General features: G+C 37.1%; 1 pseudogene; it reads left to right on the forward strand.

The window, feature by feature from the left end:
- Window positions 1–13,943, forward strand: part of LOC102389758 — a 30,209-nt pseudogene extending 16,266 nt beyond the window's left edge.
- The last annotated feature ends 375 nt before the right edge of the window (window positions 13,944–14,318 follow it).

Below are 14,318 nucleotides of genomic sequence, written 5' to 3' on the forward strand. Positions count from 1 at the left end.
AGAACGGCTATCTCTCTCTTCTTCCTGTCACATCCTTTGAGTGCCTTGGCATGAATTTGAGAAGTAGCTTTTCTTGCTCTCCAGCCAAATTGCTGTACTGGAGGGAGAAAAATCCATAAATCCCAATACTTAGCTCACAATTTACCTTCCACCTGCCCACCTAATAGTTTTCAAATTGAAAAACATTTTGTTTCCACATTCCCCTGGGCTATGAGAAGCCATTAAAAATGACAGGGATTGCTAGAAATGGAGGAAATATATAGGATCAGCGTACGTTTGGCAGACAAAGCAAAACTACTTTCGCTTACATGTGTTAGAAAATCTGCTTGCAAAACTGATCTGCGATGGAGAGCAGAAGTTGAAAGGAAGTCAGCCGATGCTGGTTGGCTACCATGCTCATTCAGATATGCCGATGATAGCCTCAGAACCATTCTGCTGTCCAACTCCAATTCAACTAACACTTACTGAATGCCAGGGAAGCACACAAGAATTTTGTAGATGCCAGTAGGACTTACACAAAAAAGCAAATTCAAATTTCATGTTTATTGTGATACACTAGCATTGTTGTTCCGGAGAAGGCAATGGCAACCCACTCCAGTACTCTTGCCTGGAGAATCCCAGGGATGGTGGAGCCTGGTGGGCTGTCGTCCATGGGGTCGGACACGGTTGAAGAGACTTAGCAGCAGCAGCAGCAGCAGTAGCATTGTTGTTCAGTTGCCCAGTCATATCCAACTCTTTGCAACCCCATGGACTGCAGCACACCAGGCCTCCCTGTCCCTCCCCATCTCTTGAAGTTTGCCCAAGTTTATGTCCATTGCATTGGTCCACTAGCATTATCCCAAATAAACTTGTGTAATTCTTTGCTTCCATTACAAAATCAAGAGAGATGCATCCTCTTTAACTTTGCTAATCACTGACTTTATCTCTACCTATTAACTTAAATATTAAGTGGTTAATAATAATCCTACAACCTTCTACAAATTAGTCAAAAGCATACTAAAGGCGAGATAATTCTCTGAATATTACAAGCAGTTTTTCTTCTATTTCAAATATATATGTATTTATGTAAGTAACAGAGAGAGACAGAATGTGAAATAGAACACATGTGTACAAGCCAATTAAAATATAAGTCTGCAGTCTAGTGGTTTGAATGTTGTATGAAAATGTACTCTTATTCTGATTCAAAAGAAATGGGACAGCAATCACAAATCGGAAATTCTCGCTAGACGAACTTATTTGGCCTTTGGCAAGAAGTAGATAATTTTTAAGGAAAATATCTTTGCAATTGTAGGACTCAAGAGTGAGTCTTATTATCAACAGTCTTTCAGTTATGAATTTTAGCTGAACTTCTACCAATCTAAAGCTTATTCTATTAACATAATCTTTAGAATGGCCTTAAACTCTAGGTTTATAATTTCAATTGAATAACATGTGTTCTATTCTGACACACTTTTTACAAAAGATATGTTATAGCTGCAATTTCAAAAACAATGATTGCAACCCAATCAAGGCAAATGATATAATAATTTTAAAAAACTATTGCAATCCTTAAGCTTAAATGTGCAATCATATAAAAAAATCTATATTAAAAATTATATGCAATCGTATAAAAGAGATGCCAAAACATTCTCAAGGAACTAGTACAATAGGAGTTTAAAATGATAATCTTTCTACCTTGCCTTCAGAGAAGGCCTCCAAGGCTGATAACTATAGACTATATGCCAAGTACTCATATATCCTAGAGTGAGACGTAGTTCACCAATGCCAGAACATGAGAAACATTTGAGGTTCTACAAGGTTAGCCACCTCACCTAATTTTTTTTTTTTAATTTAAAGCTTAATCTTCACAGAGAGAATTGCCTTGGAAAGTCATGCCAGTGAGCTAGTATTACCCCATGGCGATGGGGAGAGAAGGCTTCCTTCTACATTAAATCAAAGGAAGAGGCTTCTCAAGGACATTCTACATAGCTTCCATAATTTAGTTGATGCAGAAGACTGGTATATGAAGCACACCTCAGGAATTTACAGCTAAGAAGCTATGCCTATCTGGCTGAACAAGAGTTTGGGAAAGTCAAGGAAGATCATAGTTTGGTAGCAGGATTTAAAATATATTAGTAATTGCAATAAATGTAGTCAGTATTCCAATAAAAATACAAAGATTTTCAAACTGTATTAAAATGCATTTGATATATTAACAGCACAAAATTAGAGAAAAACTGAAACTGAAAAAAGGAAATCAGGTATATCATGTAAATATTAATCAAAATTATTAATTACAAACAAAAGGACTTTAAGAGGATAAAATGAAGTAAAAAGACTCAGCTCACCAAAACGATACCGAACAGTCTTTTGGACTCTGTGGGAGAAGGGAAGGGTTGGATGATTTGGGAGAATGGCATTGAAACATGTATAATCTCATATATGAAACGAGTCGCCAGTCCAGGTTCAATGCACGATACTGGATGCTTGGGGCTGGTGCACTGGGATGACGCAGAGGGATGGTATGGGGAGGGAGGAGGGAGGAGGGTTCAGGATGGGGAACACATGTATACCTGTGGCAGATTCATTTTGATATATGGCAAAACCAATACAATATTGTAAAGTTAAATAAAATAAAATTAAAAAAAAAATCTTCCCACAGAATAACATGGTCTCAAAACATACAAAGAAAAAATGAAAAAAAAAGCTACAACAAACAAGTACAAAAACTGCAAAGAGAGATTGATATATTTCATTCAGTAACTGATAGAACAAGCTGACAAGATGGATTGTGAATTCCTGAGAACAAAGGCTGATGTTGGGACAGATTATCACTCTGAATAAGAATTTTTTAAATGATTATATGATCTTAAAACATTGAACAGACACCAGGCTCAGGATCTATTTCTTCCACAACTTTCCAACGATTCATATACACTGTTACATACCAAAATAAATCTAAGATTCTAAATCTGTTCAGAATTTTTTAAAAGGATATTCATCTAGGTAAAATATATAAATATAGGTAATCTTATTTTGCTAGCCAGAAAAATAATCGCTTTCCAGTATTCCTGCATTCATGACAGAAGTAGGAGTAGTCTTATAAGAAAAAAAAAGACAATGAGGGAAACAATTTATCAGAAACTCTAAGAAACAATAATATTTCTCCTTGGTCAGAAACATATTTACAGAAGTTACACAGGGTGTGGAGAAAGAGAGGCATTATTTGACCTACTTTTTCAATTCCCTAGTATCAGTATGTGAGTGTGTGGGGAAACAGGCACTCTCAAATGCTGTTAGGAATACAAGTGGCTTGGAAGTTGGAAGATACGTGGCTATTTCAAACCTCTTTTAGTAGATGGATTGCCATTCACCAATATTGAGTTTTCCTTTCCTGGGGGAAAATTATCCTTCCTTACCCCCTGGAAGCCAGTAATAGTCATGTGACTTGCTTTGGGCAATGATATATGAACAGAAAGGATGTGTGTCACTTCTAGTCTTTAAGAACAAATGCAAGCTATAGTCAACAACTTACAGTAGTTCTGTTCTATAAAATCTCTATGGGGAACACATGTACACCCATGGCTGATTCATGTCAGTGTATGGCAAAAACCACTACAATAGTGTAAAGTAATTAGCCTCCAATTAAAATAAATAATTTTTTTTTAAATCTCTATGAATAGTGAAGTAACAAATCCTACATCACAGCTCCTAGGAGAAATACATGGTTAGGTTCCTTTCTATCAACTGATCAATACAACTAATAATACATGTTTTATATATGTTTCTGCCTAAAGATATTCTGGAATATATATTTCTTATAAAATTTAAATGCAATTTTTCTTTATAGTAAAATAGTAGTAGCTAAATTGAGTGTTTTCACTACTGGATAACATGACTGTAAATTATCTTATTTTTCAGCCTTGTAACAATACTATGCAATATTCTTTTTTTTAAATTGATTGTCCTCTCCTGAGTCCACAAATTTAACTATTTTTCATCTTTCTTTTAGCTTCAGATGTTACCATATAGCTTGAATCTTAATACTGTAGGTGTTACTTTAGCTCTTTCTGGAGCAGGCTCACATACAGATATGTAAACCTCTTTTTCTTTTCCTGGATGTACTGTGCTGTTGATTCAGTAACACTGCACTCACAGCCAACAGCACTATAACGCAGGCCTGAATAAAATTTATCAAACATTATTTTCTCTATAAAGCACATCACAGCCTTCTCATGCTTATGAACATTAGAGAGCATTTCAGCACTAGGCTTGTGGCCATCTTAAAAAGCAAAATCACTAACAAAGCAAAAAACAAAAAAAATGGCACTAAATAGATTTCATTAAAAGTCAATTGTTTACAGTATAAGACTTGAACAAGAGGGCACTGCATCACCTTGTTTGATCTCAGCTGGAAAACATGTATGTTGGGCAACCTGATTTTTTTTGCCATTCTGTGCATGTCTGAATGGCTGCAACAGTCCCATGGGTCTTGGTGGTTGGATACAAATAAATTTGAGCAAATAGGGAAATTTGCAAGAGAGTTCCAGAAAAACATCTACTTCTGCTTTATTGACTATGCCAAAGTCTTTGACTATGTGGGTCACAATAAATTGTAGAATTTTTAAAGAGATGGGAATGTGAGACCACCTTACATGCCTCCTGAGAAATCTGTCAAGGTTAAGAAGCAACAGTTAGAACTGGACATGGAACAATGGACTGGTTCCAAATTGGGAAAGGAGTACATTGAGTCTATGTATTGTTACCCTGCTTATTTAACTTACATGCAGAGTACATCATGCAAAATGACAGGCTGGATGAAGCACAAGCTGGAATCAAGACTGCCAGGAGAAATATCAGTGTAAAGCTGACTTAAATCGCATTATTCAAAAAACGAACATCATGGATGGCATCCAGTCCCATCACTTCATGGCAAATAGATTAGGAAACAATGGAAACAGTGACAGACTTTATTTTCTTGGGCTCCAAAATCACCACACATGGTGACTGCAGCCATGAAATTAAAAGACGCTTGCTCCTTGGAAGAAAAGCTATGACCAGCCTAGACCACATATTAAAAAGCAGAGACATTATCTTGCTGACAAAGTTCCGTCTAGTCAAAGCTATGGTTTTTGCAGTAGTCATGTATGGATGTGAGAGGTGGACCATAAAGAAGGCTGGGTACCAAAGAATTGATGCTTTTGAACTGTAGTGTAGGAAAAGATTCTTGAGAGTCCCTCGGACTGCAAGGAGATCCAACCAGTCAATCCTAAAGGAAATAAGTCCTGAATATTCAACTGGAAGGACTGATGCTGAAGCTGAAGCTCCAACATTTTGGCCACCTGATGCAAAGAACTGACTCATTGGGAAAGACCCTGATGCTGGGAAAGCACAGGATGAGATGGTTGGATGGTTTCACCGACTGGATGGACGTGAGTTTGAGCAAGCTCCAGGAGTTGGTGACGGACAGGGAAGCCTGGCGTGCTGCAGTCCATGGGTTTGCAAAGAGTCAGACATGACTGAGCAACTGAACTAAACTTACTGAGGCAAATTTGCAGACCACAGACTAGAAATAGAAACCAACTCCACAGCTGAATGTTCCTGACACTGGCTGCTTCATCACTTCAGGCTGCATGGAGACCTCAACTGACCGTAAATGAACATGTAACATGAGTCAAAATTAAACTTTGGTGTTTTATGTCTCTTACACTTTGATATTATTGGTTACTGTAATGTAACTTACCCTACCCTGACTTAAACACCCTTGACCTAGAAATCCACTGCAAAATCATTTAACAAATATATTTACATATCTGAACTAAGATGCATGAAGGATTTTTATAGAATATTTATAGGATACACAATAAGCCAACAACTCTGATCATTGCTGATAATCAAGATCAGAAAACTGAAGTGGCACTGTTTTCACTGGGGATCTTCAACTGTTTTAAATTGCATATATTTTTTAATAAAAAGACAAATATAAATAAAAATTTAAACAATAAAATTGAAATAATGTATGCATTTTTTCCCTAGAGAAGGAAATGGTAACCCACTCCACTATTCTTGCCTGGAGAATTCCATGAAAAGAGGAGCCTGGTGGGCTACAGTCCATGGGGTCACAAAGAATCAGACACGATTGAGCAACTAACACACATAAATGCAGTTTTTTCAAAAAAATTAGCCTTCAAAATTTTTCTTAAAAATAGGGAGAAAGTGTTAGTCGCTCAGCCATGTCCAACTCTTTGCAATCCCAAGGACTGCAGCCTGCCAGGCTCCTCTGTCCATGGAATTCTCCAGGCAAGAATACTAGAGTGGATAGCCTTGCCCTTCTTCAGGGGATCTTCCCAACCCAGGGATTGAACCTGGGTCTCCTGAATTTTAGGCAGATTCTTTACTATCTGAGCCATAAGGGAAGACTTCAAAATTAGGGAAACACATATTATATTAGACTGCAAATTTCTAGGAGGCTTAGAAATTGTTATCTTTGTCAATGGATTCTTTTATTGTTGGAACAAATTATTTCATTACTTATGGGAAAGGTGGATTTGAGCTATTTTCATTCATTTTTCATCACCCAAATTGTTATTTATACCTGGGGACAAGCAGTTTCATTCTCTTTCTTTGGACCCAAAGTGTCATTGTGGAATATGGCAGCAGAATAGTTAAGCAGCCGCCACAGCCCTGTTTCCTGGAGGAGTCAGTACATTAATTGTGAACCCAGTTTGCTCTCAGGGGGCACCTCCTCCAGAGGATCATTGGGACATGACTAAAAAGTATGAGAGAAGGAAATGGTTTTCTTCTAAAAACAATGACCCATAATCTTTTGATAAACATGAGAATGCTATCTCTTTGAAAAAACATTCTTCAGAATAAAAATGTATCTCATTTGCAGATTTTTTCCTCATAAGTTTTACAGTAGCTATTCATTAAACTGATTAAAAATTTAAGATGACAAAAGTATTCTAGAAATCATTTTGAAAATCAAAACTCCCATGACTTCTCTAACTTCACACCCATTTGAAGTTTTCTATAAAAAATATTATCTTTATTATTATAATATTTCTGTCATATCTATATAAGTATGCATAGAATTACTGAGTACAACTTGAGGCCACATATCTTTTTTTCTACATTACACTTTAGTCTAACTTGATTCTAAAAGAAAAAAATTGTCAAAAAGTTTATTGCACAATTTTCCTTACAGTTTACTTTGATAATATTCCATATTAGTGAGTCAGTGCCATACTGTTCAAATATGTTCTCTCAAAATCAAATTTATGTACGCTGCTGCTGCTAAGTCGCTTCAGTCGTGTCTGACTCTGTGCGACCCCATAAACAGCCTCCTACCAGGCTCCTCTGTCCCTGGAATTCTCCAGGCAAGAACACTGGAGTGGGTTGCCATTTCCTTCTCCAATGCATGAAAGTGAAGTCGTTCAGTCATGTCCGACCCTCAGCGACCCCATGAACTACAGCCTACCAGGCTCCTCCGTCCATGAGATTTTTCAGGCAAGAGTACTGGAGTGGGGTGCCATTGCCTTCTCCGAAATTTATGCATATTTATAGAAGAAGAATAGCTGTATAAAAACAATTTATTTAGACTTGTATAAGGAGACTAGAAAATAGCATACTTTCAGGTAAATATATTTTTATAGAGAAATATTATATACCATGTGTATATTTTATATGTGTAAAGAGATTATATAAATAGACATGTATAGGTACATATGTGTATATACATACATATATATATATATACACACACATATAGTTAACATATATGGTGACAATAGTCAATAAATATATACAAAATTATTTCTTTTTACATGTGGAAAAAAAAAATCTACTCAGCACCAGTTTATAAAGTTTGAAGAAATAACTTCTATGTTTGCATATATAAATTGAGTTGAAAATTCAAGTTGAATTTGGTTGTTTGGCACATTTTAAAATCACTTTTGAACTGCTATCAGCAATTATGCCCTCCAACCTGGGCTATTTTGGCACACAAACCAAATTTGATGACACTGGTATAACTTAGTCAACAAATAAAACTGTCCTTGTATTTTGCTATGCATAAAATCATCATTATTTATTTAAATCATCACCATGTACATAGAAAATGCCACCTGATACCTTATTCTAGCCATAAAATTATCTATTATTTTCTGTTTCCCATATATCCTGTTCAATTATGAAGGTTCATTTCTAATTCAAGAGGAAGAGGGAAAGACTAATAAATAGGAGATCTTGTTTCAATTTGTTTAAATATATAGTGTTCAAAAACCAATTCTCATAAGGCATTAGAGGAAGCAGGAAATTTAATCCCAATTTGACTTTATATTAGGTAAAGTCCCTTCAGTTGAAAGTATTAGGAAAAAAGGTATTTAGTGCTTCAGGTAACTGAAAAATTAAAGATGTAGTGACCCAATAATACTAATAAGCTCTTGATTTCATTCTGACCCTCCATTCTTTTCCACAGTATATATTTTATCTAAACATGAATATCCTTGTACTTTTAGGTTAGATAGCTTTGACAAGAGTTACATGTCTCTTATAGGAAGGCGGAAATATTTTCTCTTCTTGCAAACCCCACACAAAATCTTGAACTTCCTTGAGCCAACCCTTCCTTTGTCAACCTCTGATTGTGAGGATCAGGGGAATGTGATCCTCTGTTTTGGTAAGGTGATTGTGTGGATTTAATCCCACCCATATCACATGACTGGAAAATTTTGGGATTTTCTAGAAAAAGAGAAAAGGGAGAAAGAGGAGACAAGATCATGGGGCAGAAGGACTTAAGCTCACCTATTCTCATAAAAACACCAAAATCACAACTAACTGCTGAAAAAAACATTCAAAAAAGGACAGGAACCTACCGCAAAAGGTAGTTAACTTCCAAAGACAAAGTAGAAGCCACAATGAGATGGTAAGATACAATCAAATCCTATACCCACTGGGTGGGTGACTCACAAACTGGAAAACAATCATATCGGGGATGGAATGGGGAGGGAGGAGGGAGGAGGGTTCAGGATGGGGAACACATGTATACCTGTGGCGGATTCATTTTGATATTTGGCAAATCTAATACAGTTATGTAAAGTTTAAAAATAAAATAAAATTAAAAAAAAAAAAAAAGACACAAAAAAAAAAAAAAAAAAAAAGAATGAAACAGAAATAAACAATAGAAAAGATCAATAAAACTAAACTCTGGTCCTATGAAAAAAACAAACAAAATTGATAAACCTTTAGCCACACTCATCAAGGAAAAAAAAACAGAGAAGGCTCAAATCAAGAAAATTAGAAATGAGAAAGGAGAAGTTACAATAGACACCACAGAAATACAAAGTATCACAAGAGTCTACGAAAAAGAATTTATATGCTAATAAAATAGACAACCTAGAAGAAATGGAAAAGTTCTTAGAAACATACAACCTTCCAAGTCTGAACCAAGAAGAAATAGAAAACATGAGCAGACCAATCACAAGCACTAAAACTGAAACTGACTAAAAATCTTCCAAAACACAAAAGTCCAGGACCAGATGGCTTCACAGGCAAATACTATCAAACATTTAGAGAAGAGTTAAAATGTATCCTTATCAAACTATCCCAAAAATTAGAGGAAAGAACACTCCCTAACTTATTCTATAAGACCACCATCACCTTCAAAATCAGACAAAGATACCCCACACACACACACACACACAAATTACAGATATCACTGATGAACATAGATGCAAAAACCCTTAAAAATTAATCCAATATATTAAAAGGATGATACATCATGATCAAGTTGGATTTATCCCAGGGATGTAATAATTTTTTCGATATTTGCAAATCAATCAGTATGATATACCACATTAACAAACTGAGAATAAAAACCATCTGATCATCTCAACAGATGCAGAAAAAGGTTTTGATAAAATCCAACACTTATTTAAAATAAAAACTCTACAGGAAGCGGGCATAGAGAGAGCATGCTCCTGCTGCTAAGTCGCCTCAGTCGTGTCCGACTCTGTGCGACCCCATAGACGGCAGCCCACCAGGCTTCCCCGTCCCCGGGATTCTCCAGGCAAGAACACTGGAGTGGGCTGCCATTTCCTTCTCCAATGCATGAAAGTTAAAAGTGAAAGAGAAGTTGCTCAGTCGTGTCCAACTCTCAGCGACCCCATGGACTGCAGCCTACCAGGCTCCTCCATCCATGGGATTTTCCAGGCAAGAGTACTGGAGTGGGGTGCCATTGCCTTCTCTGAGAAAGAGCATAATTCAACATAATAAAGGTCATATATTACAAACCCACAGCTAATACTATACTCGACAGTGAAAAGCTGAACGCATTCCCTCTAAGATCAAGAATAAGACAAGGATGTCCATTGTCATCACTTCTATTCAATTTGGTTCTGGATGTCCTAGGCCAGCAATCAGAAGATAAAGAAGAAAAAGGAATCCAAATCGGAAAAAAAAAAAAAGTAAAACTGTCACTGTCTCCAGATGATGATACTATAGATAGGAAATCCTAAAGATGCCACCAGAAAACTACTAGAGCTAATCAATGAATCTAGTAAAGTTGAAGGATACAAAATTAATACGCAGAAATATGTTGCATTCCTATACACTAACAATGAAAGCTCAGAAAGAAATTATCTGATTTCTTTGATAATTGAGAGGAAACAACCTCATTTGCCATCACATCAAAAAAAAAAAAAAAAGTAGGAGCAAACCTATCTAAGGAGGCAAAAGTCTTATACTCTGAAAACTGTAAGACACTGATATGACCAAAATTGAAGATGACACAAACAGATGGAAAGATATACCATATTCTTGGATTGGAAGAATTAGTATTGTCAAATAACTATACTACCCAAGGCAATATACAGATTCAGTGCAATGCCTATCAAATTAACAATGGCATTTTTTGCAGAACAAGAACAAAAAGTTCAAAGTTAGTATGGAAACACACACACACACACACAAACCCAAACAGCCAAAGCAACCCTTAGTGACGGAAAAAAGGAGATGGAGGAGTCAGTCTCCCTGACTTCAGCCTATACTACAAAGCTACAGTCATCAAAACAGTATGGCACTGACAGAAAAACAGCAATATAGATCAATATAACAGGATAGAAAACCAAGAAATAAACCCATGCACCTATGGTCACCTTAATCTATGATCAAGGAGGCAATAATGTACAAGAAGAAAAAAGTCCCTTCAAAAAGTAGTGCAGAGAAAATTGGACAGCTGTAAAAGAATTAAATTAAAATTTTAATACCATACACAAAAATAAACTGAAAATGGATTAAAGACCTAAATTAAGACTGTATACTACAAAACTCCTAGAAGGAAACATAGACAGAACACTCTTTGATGTACACCACAGCAGTATCTTTTTGCATCCACCTCCTAGAATAATGAAAATAAAAACAAAAATAAAAAATGAATGGGACCTTATTAGGCTTAAAGGCCTTTGCCCAGTAAAGGAAACCATAAACAGAACAGAAAAACAACACACAGAATGAGAGAAAATAATTGCAAATGATGTGACCAACAAGGGATTAATCTCCAAAATGTATGAACTGCTCATGCAGCTCAAGATCAAAAAGCCAAATAACCCAACCCCCAAATGGGCACAAGATCTAAAAAGACATTTCTATTAAAAAAAGAAGATATACACTGGGCAGCTGGCAGGGTGGCTGAGGGCCAGAGCTTGGGCAAGAGTGGTCTCTTTGCCTCATTTGTGACCTAGCATCACCAGGAAACTGTACTGGCCACCATCACCTTGAAGATCTGGACTTCAGAGCACGTCTTTGACCACCCATGGGAAATTGTTACAACAGCTGCAATGCAGAAACACCCAAACCCTATGAACCCGAGTGTGGTTGGAGCTGATGTACTGGAAAGACACATATACACCTCTGGAAGGTTGCACAGCCATAGACTTCTCAGCAGAGTGGGGACTGCCTTCCATTGTGAAATCTATTATTGGTGCAGCAAGAACCAAAACATATATGCAAGAATATTCTGTAGTGGATCCATAATGGAACTTAAATCTACAAATATTTCATTTACAAATATGGTTTCAGTAGATGAGAGACATATATAAACCACATCCTCAAGACCCAGAAAAAAATACTTGATTCGAGAAGCCATAATTACCGTGAAAGAGATCAGTCTCAGCAGTTACCTTGAAGGGCTGATGGCAAGTACGATATCATCAAATGCTAACAAAGAAAAAGAAGATATTAAGAAGAGGTGGCAAGAACACAGAAGAAATGTACAAAAAATATCTTCATGACCAAGATAACCACAACGTTGTGATCACTCACCTAGAGCCAGACATCCTGGAATGAGAAGTCAAGTGAGCCTTAGGAAGCACCACTACAAATAAAGCTAGTGGAGGTGATGGAATTTCAGTTGAGCTATTTCAAATCCTAAAAGATGATGCTGTGAAAGTGCTGCACTCAATATGCCAGCAAATTTGGAAAACTCAGCAGTGGCCACAGGACTGGAAAAGGTCAGTTTTCATTCCAATCCCAAAGAAAGGCAATGCCAAAGAATGTTCAAACTACTACACAATTGCACTCATCTCACATGCTAGCAAAGTAATGCTTTAAATTCTCCAAGCCAGGCTTCAACAGTACATGAACCGTGAACTTCCAAATGTTCAAGCTGGATTTAGAAAAGGCAGAGGAACCAGAGGACAAATTGCCAATATCCACTGGATCATCAAGAAAGCAATAGAGTTCCAGAAAAAAACATCTATTTCTGCTTTATTGACTATGCCAAAGCTTTTGACCATGTGGATCACAACAAACTCTGGAAAATTCTTAGAGAGATGGGAATATCAGACCACCTGACCTGCCTCTGGAGAAATTTGTATGCAGGTCAGGAAGCAACTAGCTAGAACTAGACATGGAACAACAGACTGGTTCCAAATCGGGAAAGGAGTACGTCAAGGCTGTATACTGTCACCCTGCTTATTTAACTTATATGCAGAGTACATCATGAGAAATACTGGGCTGGATGAAGCACAAGCTGGAATCAAGATTGCCAGGAGAAATAGCAATAACCTCAGATATGCAGATGCCACCACCCTTATGGCAGAAAGTGAAGAAGAACTAAAAAGCCTCTTGATGAAAGTGAAAGAGGAGAGTGAAAAAATTGGCTTACAACTCAACATTCAGAAAACTAAGATCATGGCATCTGGTCCCATCATTTCATGGGAAATAGATGGGGAAACAGTGGAAACAGTGTCAGAATTTCTTTTTGGGGGCTCCAAAATCACTGCAGATGTTGACTGCAGCCATGAAATTAAAAGATGCTTGCTCCTTGGAAGAAAAGCTATGACCCACCTAGAAAGTACATTAAAAAGCAGAGACATTACTTTGCCAACAAAGGTCCATCTAGTCAAAGCTATGGTTTTTCCGGTGGTCATGTATGGATGTGAGAGTTGGACTATAAAGAAAGCTGAGTGCTGCAGTATTAATGCTTTTGAATTGTAGTGTTGCAGAAGACTCTTGAGAGTCCCTTGGACTGCAAGGAGATCCAACCAGTCCATCCTAAAGGAAATCAGTCCTGAATATGCATTGGAAGGACTGATGCTGAAGCTGAAACTCCAGTACTCTGGCCACCTGATGGGAAGAACCGATTTATCTGAAAAGACCCTGATGCTGGGAAAGATTGAAGGCAGGAGGAGAAGGGGATGGCAGAGGATGAGAGGGTTGGATGGCATCGCCGACTCAAAGGACATGAGTTTGAGTATATCCAGGAGTTGGTGATGGACTGGGAGGCCTAGCGTGCTGCAGTCCATGGGGTCACAAAGAGTCAGATACAACTGAGAGACTGAACTGAACTGAATAAAGGCTGAGAATCAATGGAGTGTGTAATACATAAACTAAATGCTGAAATAGAGGAACTGACAGCTTTGGCAAGACAGACACCAATGGCAGCAGCAGCATTTGTGAAGAAATGATAATGAAAGTTGATACATGGCACCCAGTTCCCCAAGTCTCTACAAGCTGGCAGTATATTTATTTGTTATTTAAAAAATACAACTCTATTTTAGGTAGAATTCTTTTTAATAAGCTAAAGCTATGTGACATGATCAAACCAAAGAGGTCAGGGTTTCTAAATAAAAGGGATCAGCTGAAATTCATATGGTCAGAAATGACTGATTTTGAGAATTCAATACATGCAAAATTTTAACAATTTTTGAAAAGTATGTTTGGAAATTGGTATTGGCTGGTGAAACCTCTTTAAGGCAGAATTTTAAAGCTTTTCATTCATTGGAATTCTATCTGGCTTTGGACCAACCTCAGAAGCAAACAGAGCCCCCTCTGTATATGCA

The sequence above is a fragment of the Bubalus bubalis genome, chromosome 9 (assembly GCF_019923935.1).
Source record: "Bubalus bubalis isolate 160015118507 breed Murrah chromosome 9, NDDB_SH_1, whole genome shotgun sequence".
NCBI lineage: Eukaryota > Metazoa > Chordata > Mammalia > Artiodactyla > Bovidae > Bubalus > Bubalus bubalis.